Source organism: Motacilla alba, chromosome 3 (genome assembly GCF_015832195.1).
Source record: "Motacilla alba alba isolate MOTALB_02 chromosome 3, Motacilla_alba_V1.0_pri, whole genome shotgun sequence".
Classification (NCBI taxonomy): domain Eukaryota; kingdom Metazoa; phylum Chordata; class Aves; order Passeriformes; family Motacillidae; genus Motacilla; species Motacilla alba.
In genome coordinates, this window is record NC_052018.1 from 99,618,354 (window position 1) to 99,627,571 (window position 9,218).

A 9,218-nucleotide genomic window follows, 5' to 3' on the forward strand; every position below is an offset into this window, starting at 1 on the left:
GATGATATTATTATTCGAAAAGACTGTTATGAGCAAAGCAAATTTGGTCCTTGTGGGTATTTAAATTGTGAACTGAAAGTGAAAATAAGAATATAATAAGCCTTGCTACTTTGTTGTCTCCCTGGTGCCACACAAACCAGCTTTCTCCTGTTGTCATCTGCAGTAGGCTGCAGCTCACAAGATGGGATCTGTGAGACTCTGCTTTACACATGACATAACCAGCTATATTCTTCATCCTCCAGCCCACAGGAGTGGCACATGTGGCTGTGTCTGACTCTGAGTGCTGGCCAAGAGCTCTGCTAATGCCAGCTGCTCTGACAGGAGACCTGGAGAAAGTGAAGGTGGGCAAAAGGCAGCAAAAAGGGAGGAATTTGGGGATTGGAGCAGAAAAAGGAGACAGTGACAGAGGAATAGCACTGGGTATGGCCCAGTAGTGACTCAGGCTCTCTGTTTTTTTCTTCTTTCTGCTGCACATTTGTGGTGTGAAAACTTGGGGGGGCTTCAATTTGCGTGGAATAAGACGCAAGCACTTATTTTAGGGAAGCATAAAAACTCTTCCCTTTCAATCTAACCCCTTAGGAATCTGAAATTCAAGAAAAATAAAAAGGCTGGCAAATAGTAAAGTGCTCTTGAAATGCAATTTGCAGGCACAGTGCATTCCCCTAGACACTTTTCCAAATGTCACACTGGTATTAAACCCTGCCCTGCTCCAAGAGCTCACATCTGATGCCTGCTGCGCCAAGCTTTTAATACAGCTGGGAAACTCAGCTCAATGAAAGCTTTCCCTGCTTAAACACACTGGATTTAATAAACCACAGAAAGTCAGCTACAATATGAACTACAAATTAACACTCCTTATCTGCTGAAGGCCAAGAAATAAACACCATTGCCACCTCACAGATCTGTTCCTAAGCAACCAGGCCCCACAGGCCAGGGCAATAGGTATGGGCAGAAGCAGGAGCAGATCATAAACACCATCACTTAGAGCTGTGCCCCAAGAGCCTGAGGAGGATGACACATCCCCAGCCAGGCTCCAGAGCAATGGGGGCTTTGGATGTAACTGTGAACAGCTTCTGTAAGTGCAACAGCGTACAGGGACTTCTGTCACTGCAAAGATCACAGGTGCCTTTGAAGGTATGGGGAGCAACCTAACACTGGGGTGCCTGAGATTTTATTTTCACAAGGAAACTCCTTCCCTTGGAGCTCATAATCATTCTAAAAATACAAACAGCAAATTTCAGAACTCTTCAAATAGGTATACTTAGAGTGGTTTAATTTACATTATTCCTAAGCCAGTAAAAAACCCTAAAGCATCCTATTTGTCTCAAACACTGCTTAAGATCTAAGGTTAAAGATTCTATTATTTAGGGTAAACCTCCTTTGAAACACACATTATAATTTTTTTTTAATTTACATAGCTGAAAACATGAACTGTCAATTGAAGTTATTATCCAGCAGATGAGGGCATCAAGGGGCTTTATTAAACTGCAATTATCTGCTGCTTTCCTGTGACATACAAAGTCTTGGGAACTCAGCCTGACTCACCATGTCTGTGTGACACTAAAGGCACCAATTTCCCAGAGGAAACTCTGATAAGGCTTCTTGAGCTAATTGCTCAGCTTCTAGCCAGGCATTAGGAGAGCTCAGGGAAGTAAGTGAGTGTAAGAACAGCAGAGTGCAAGCTCACGTGCACAGACAATGCTGTGCTGGAGCAGCCTCTCCTTACCCAAACATCTCAATGGGAATTCCAGCTCTGACAGACAGGATCCAACACAGGATCCAAGAGCATCCCCAAGCCAAGCCTCTGCCTTCTCTGTTGGTGAAAATTAGAGCTGTCCACCCATGTCAAGTCCTTTATCACCACAAACACAGCACTGCTCTGCGCACAAGGAAGACTCACCATTTGGATCAGCTTTGACTTCTGACTTCCTGCAAGCAGGAGGATTTTTTAGTAAAATGATGGATTTTTCCTTCTTTTGATCCGTGACTTGCAGCACTGGTTTTTTAATACATGAAAGGCTATAACTTAGCCCCAGATCATACTTGTCTTTAAGCTCATCCTATTTCAGAATAAAAGTCTGGTGCTTGAAGCAGGTGAGATACAATCCTGTCTACCTGATTTTCCCTGTTTAAGATTTGTAAAAATTTTATGGAGGAAATCTGTGTTCTATGGTGACTGAAGAAGCTTTCTCACTTTAGTTACATTGTACAGATAAAGCAAATGATAGTAATTTCTGTTTACATTTTTCTCCAGCCTAGAAGTTGTCAATTCCAGTTTGTCTACTCTCTTTTTTTCCCCAGCCAGTTCTAAAGAGTTAGCTCTTTCCGAACTGTTAGCTTTCTGACCCAAGAAGCATTTCCTAAAGAACTCTATTTTACTAAGAGCAATGAAACTCCAGAACTCAGAAAAGTATTTTCTATGCCCACCTCCTCAGCCAAGAACTGAGAAAGACCCTTGGGACCCTGAGTCATCCAAGGATACCTGTCCTAGAGAGGAAGAGGGTCTGAAGACAACATTCTCCATGGTTCTAAGGTAAAAGACAAGCAGGGAGAAATCCTTCCTGTTTCAGCAAGGCTCACAAAGGTAAGATACTGAACTTTTAGACATTTTGCTGATGTGGTCATTCAGAACTGATGAAGTCGTGAACTGAAATTAAATATATCTACATGAGAATTAGTGATCATAGACAAGACTAGCAAAAAAACCAACCAACCAAACAAACAAACAAAAAAACACAAAAAAAACCTACCAATATCTGGGAGAGTTATTAAATCCCATTTTTCTGGGCTTTAACAAACCCTTTCACAGAGGCAAGAATGAGTCCCAACAGCCAGGACACTGAATGCTGTAAACACCATTTGGAGAACGGGGCTGACATAAAAAGAGGAAAACTGCCACTTATTCTGAAATATTCAGTAATGGCCACTGGCAATGACAGGAAACAGCCCTAGATTACTAGTATTATTGAGGAAGTATCACTCTACTTGTAATTATTGAGAACAAAACTCAAAACAATATCCTTTCTTTATATATGAAATACTTTGTCTCTCATTCAGTTACACATTTTCAGCAATCAAGAGGACCAATAATCTTCAGCTAATGCCTTTGGCAAGAATAAGCAGAGAGCTCTCACTGGAGATAAACTGCTCAAGTCCCACCATCAGTTTACAAAAATTCTACCTTCTGCATCTCCTTGGAGAGTTATGTTTATGACAGTTTGCCTGAAAAAAAACAGGAAATGATGCTATTCATACAGCTAAAATACAAGGGGAAGAGTCTGCCATGACCGTGTTCTTTAATAATAAGAATAGACTAGAAGACTGACATCTTATGTAAAATTTAGCAAAATATTAGCTTTGTTCACAGATTGTGTGAACTTGGAAAAGGAGATGGGGTGAGGGGCTGTTCAGGGCACTCTGCCTTCCCTTGCTGTTATAGCACTGAAAGTTCAACTCATTAATCTCAATACCCACAAACACACAGAGAGGTCACACTGAAGACATTCACAGGCATTTGAGCCCTGCACACCTGTGGAGAGCAGTGACTTGAGAATCACAGGCAGAAATGCAGTTTCTTGACCAAGAAAATCCTGCAAAGCAAGGTATTTTTCAAGCATCCCTCTTGACTTATAGGTGAAATTACACTACTTGTAAATACTTTTACAAGTACAAACAAGAGAGTTATGACCTGTAATGCTGTCATTACTCATCTTCATGGGAAGTCCTGCACTTGGAGACCTGAATCCTGATGTGGAGTTGATACCTGGGTACCTGTATCAGCTGATCTACTGTAAAACAGCTGCTGTGGGGAAGGGAAAACGCTCCAAAATTGAAAAGAGGTAGAAAACTGAGTCAAATAAAGCAGAGGAAGGTGAAATTCAGTTAAATACAGCTTCCTCTCAAGTTTTTACCCCTCCTACCCACAGACTTGTATGTCTCCTAGGTGCATTTGTGTGAATTCATTCAACTTTGTACCAACTTACAATTAGGTTCAGATCTCAGACTGGGGCATTGATTTTCAGGAGTGCTGAAAACACAAATGCTCTTACCAAATTCAAAAGAAGCCATAGATATTTTACCTCTGTGGAAAACAATGCCATCTAAGCTTTACCTTTACTAGTTCTTCAGGAGCAGAATCACTGCAAGTTCTGCAGCAGAAGAACAAGAGGGTACCTTGGAGTTATCAGATTTTAAGATCATGGTCTTTCATTTTTGTCTAAGGCCAGAAACATGAATGTGGGAATACTGCAAGAAATGCTTACAGATGGACTTATTCCCTCTAGATGGGAGTGAAACAGCTGAATGTGTGCACTCTGTACCTCTTCAGATCAAAGGTCTTTACCTCCAGTCAGGATTGATCTTTCACAAAGAACAACAGAGGAACATTTGCAGAGATGGTTTTCTGAATTTACTTGCAATAAGATGGCTTTGAAACCATGCTTCTTGTCTGTGTCAGGCTCCTGAAAATATGCTGCACATCAGACAAACACAGAAAGGCTTGTTCTTCTTTTAGAAGCAGGAATAGAAAAATAAAAAAGAGCAAAGAAATTATCTCAAAAAGCACAAGCAAATAGCAGGTACAAAGGTAAATAAAACTACTGATATTCTGGTGGAATCTGAAGGTGGAATGAGGCACTTTCCCAGTCTCCCTGCAGGCCTGATGTGGCTGTGAGCACTGAACAGGCTGTGCAGAGATGTGCCAGCCTGCAATGCCTCGGCACAGAAAAGAGCAGACTCACATCCTCTCCAGCCATGGGGGCTGTAAGATGACACAGTGGGGGGCTTTCTTCCTCTGCATTGTCAGTGAGAGCTTGTGCACCAGACATTGATTAAAAATGAAAAAACAGACTCAAAAACAAGAATGGAAGCAAGATACAAATCTCCACCTATCAGCTTTCCACAGGCTAATAAATTAAATAGCTTGACACTGAAAAAATCAGTGTCAGATACATCAAACAGTCATCAAGGAAATTTTCAAGAGACAGAAAATACAAACTGTACAGACTACAATGAAAAGCAAACAAGATATACAAGTTTAATAATCTGGGAGACATTTTCTCATCACTAGTCTGTGACATTTTGGCTTGCAACTCTAAAGATATATATTAAATAAATATTTGAGCCATCTGGTTTTACTGCAGTATTACTAAAGATCAAGTAATGAACAGAAATTGGACTACAGCAATAGGCACATTTATTGATCATTCACAAATGCTGGAGGCTTGAGGACCACAAGGGCTTTTGCGTAATTATTGACATGCTGGTTTGGGAATAACAGAAAATCTCTTCCATCAGAACTGGCTTGAGACAAAATTGGGCTTTGAACAGAATGGTTTTGCCATTTAATCAACCAGCTTTCTGCAGGAATTGCTCTGTGGCTAATAAACCAAGCACCTGAAAACTGAAATTGGAAATGGTTATAACTCAAGAAGGATATTGGGAGTGAATCCTCAGGCTCCAGGGCTACACACGCCTACCCAGCTTTTTCTAGGTGGTGCCATGCTGTGATACTCTCTGTGCTTCTGAATGGACTGAGAAAACCTGAAGTACAGAGCAGAAGGGAGAAGGTCCTTGACAAGGAGTATGACTTGAAAAGCTATAAAGACGAAAAAACACTGAGCAAGCAAGTCTCCATCCCCATCTTCTCACTCTGTCCTCTCAGCCAGTCACGAGGAAGGCTTGGCAATGCAGGCATTTCCCAGCTTGACCCTCAAAGGCAGACAGCAAAAGGTTTCAGTCACTTCAGACCTGTTTACATCCTTTTACCTGGCTCTACAGCCTATTAGTCCTGCTTTTTACGAAAACTTCTTAGCCATGAGCAGATCTGGGTGCACCCAAACCTCTCAGCTCTGCCCCAAATCAAACATTTCACCGGAATTAATTGTGGATTCAACTCTGGGTAAACTATGAAAGCAAGTGAAAGCTGAAATCCTGCTTACAAAGCAAACAAAATAAACCAAAACTTACATTGTCCATCCCATATTATTATCACACAGCACCAGGATGACTCTCCTAGGAGGCTGCACATACTGTCAGGAAAGAGCCTGGGGCTGTGTGTGAAGCGCTTGCTTAGAGCTTTTTAGCAGCTCCTTGAACTACTGACGAACTGTGGCTAGTGATAGTTACTGCAACCAAATACTTGTCAACAGAAAAACTAATTAATTCCTGCAAAATAAGGTGAATAAAAAGACAGATAAACCAGAGCAAGTTAGGGCAACTCCACTGATCCCTTAATTAAATGAAACATTTTTCATCCACCTTACACCGTAAGATTGCCTAACTGAAAATACCTACTTCATTCAAAAATAATCATAAAAGTAGCAAGGTAGGGAAAGAGAGGAAACTTTTAAGAAGTAAACCTATCTGATATTTGCAGGTATAAATATTTTGATCATATACAAATAGTAAGAACTACTCTCCACCTATTTTTCAAGGTGATGTGGGAGTCTTTGTATGACTTTCACAGAGCAGGGAGATGAATAATGCTCATGTTTGTTTAGAATTTGTTCTCTGAGTAGGGACTAGAGAGACTACAGAAGCAGATATGAAGAAACACCAGCAAGTTCAAAATTTGCAGATTATTGATCCCAAAACTGCACAAAACTTTAAATGTGAAGCAACCAATGTAATAGGGGCATTTAGCAATTCCCATTGCTCTTGTGTCATCCGGATGAGAACACAGGTGCAACCACACTGAAAAATGTCAGTGAAATCATGACAACTATTAGCACTCCTGATAAACATTAATATAACCACAATTAATAGTATTAACCATATTAATATGGCCATTCACCTATTCGAATGAAAAAGCAAACATTTAACATAATGAATGTCTGAAAATTTACATTTTTTTCTATAATAAAACTGTGTATGTATGGTATGTACAGATAAAACAGATCCTTAACAGGGAAGGTAGATTCCATTTTTCAAACAAAAAGGCAAAGTTTACCACTGGGCAATTACCACTGATACTCCTGACAGTTGTGTTCCAGTACAAGCTCAAGTCTCCTTGCTCTTTTTTGACACTGTTGGTGGGTGGGATTTGACAGCCCACACGACTTAACAGATCACACCTTGGGGTAATTTTCTTTTAACTTCTTTTAAATCCCAAGAAGTTCATGATCAGCTCAAGAATTTTGTTCTAAAAGGCCTAAAGAGTACGTAATTCAAACAGATTGGACTCTGTGATTGTAGCAAATACATTTGTTTATTTCTAAATAAAATGGAATTCTGAAAGAAAGGCTTCAGTGAACCTTTTCAGCTCAAGTTTTGGGATTTGTCTTTAAGGCTCCTTAAAAGGGTTTTTTTAGATCACATGTGGGCAATGTGAGGACATAAGTAGTTAATCTGTGTTCCATTACCTTGACAACCTGCTACCTTAATCTCTTTCATTTCCTTACAAGGCATCTGAAAGGCTCAGCACGTTTGCAAGAGGACACTTCTGCACAGAATATAGACACCTGAGCCTCTTAAAGAAGGTGTAGCTGCACATACAAGAGCACGCCAGAAAATGCTCATATTCAAAAGTGATTTAGACTTGATTTGGAATTACAAAAAAGGTGTCTATGTGCATTTCCCATTAATTAAACTAATTCAAGAACAGCTGTCGGAAAACAAAATTGACATTTAGGAGATCCCTCAGCTTTGAGATTTCAAAATCTCTATGTTTACAGCACAGGAGTTTTTTATTCCCTCCACTCTACACACAAATCCACCTCCCAACTCCACATTCTTCCAGTTCTCCTTGGCCACGGTCACTGCTGAAGTTTAATTGTGACTCTTAAGACAATGGAAAATATATCTGATGCTTCCTTGACCTGGAAAAATGTTTAATGCATTAAGGACACACACACAAAAAAAAAATTCGTGCCCTTGAGTAAGCAATTGAATCAGGATAAAATAAAGATCCACTGAGAATTAAAATATCTGCCTGCCTGCACAGGGGCTTAGTGCCCTCTCTGCAGCTACTGTCACTCTTTCTTTATAACAAAAAAAATTAGAGGCCAGTCTGCCGCAGCACAGCTTTGGCACAGTTCAGAGATTAAGGTATTCACACGGAGGTGGAGACAAAAGGTATATTTTAGACATAGATTTTGGCATTAGATCACAAATGCTAAGTCCCAAGAAGAGCACAAAGAGCAAAGTGAAGCCATCCTGAAGAAGGCATGCAAGGTTAATCGTCAGATGCAGTCTTGTCACTTATTTTTTAAGTCTACCATCACCACCATGTCCTACAGAATTTAAAACAGCTTGGTTTTTTTTTTTTTTTGAGGTTTGGAACTTTTTTCCCCCTCAACCTTTGGCTCGCCACTTCATGCTCCTGCCAAGCCATGAGGAAAAGAAGGCACGGGAAAAGTTGTTTAAATCTGCTCATGGTCAACAAAACAGACATTACAGGCAGCAGAGTCCATCTGAAGACAGCAAAGGAGTGGTCTGTCCTGGTGAAGCAGGGACTCTGCAAAGCAGGGAGAAAGGCATCATTTGCTGCCTTGCAGAGAGGAATTAGGTGTCAGTGTCAGTGGCTGCTTTCTAACACCCACTGCCCATCTCAGGAGGGTCCCTCTCTACCTCCATGCACTTGGTGCACACATCTCACTGCCTGTGAGTGATCAGTGTTTATTTTCTCAGCTACAGTAGAGAATTATTCCTCATGTTGCAAAAAACTAACTTAAAGGAAACTTGAAAGAAATACAAATAATGGCGTTTCTTATGATTGTACAAAGAGCCCTAAGTTTTTAAAATGCAATTTACATGACAGGAGACAAAAGGATTTTGAACTCTTTAGCAAAAACCATCCCAAGGAAAAAAAGTGACTGAAAAGAAATTACATTCTGACTACAAGTAAATTGTATTACAGACAGCTAGCTGTCCAACAGGAACACTTTGGACTGTGATACACATCAAAATAAATCTAATTACCCCTAAAAATCAGAGAATCTGTAGGTTTACCTAAAAACCAGGAAATGAGCTTTTAATTGTTTTCACTGCAGACACAAACAAGAGACACTGATTAACTTACTGGGCTCAAGAGAGGTAATTATTTTGCAGCAGATGCATCTGTAAGAGCAATTCTGTGACAGCTCCAGATTTAATCTGTCTTTGTTTTATGAAGACCATTGGCACAAATTACTTTTTCCCTCAGATCTTAGGTTTTGAGGTGAACTCTGCTCAGACAGAATGCAAAAGTCAATTATAGCCCAGTATCAGGCTGATACTGA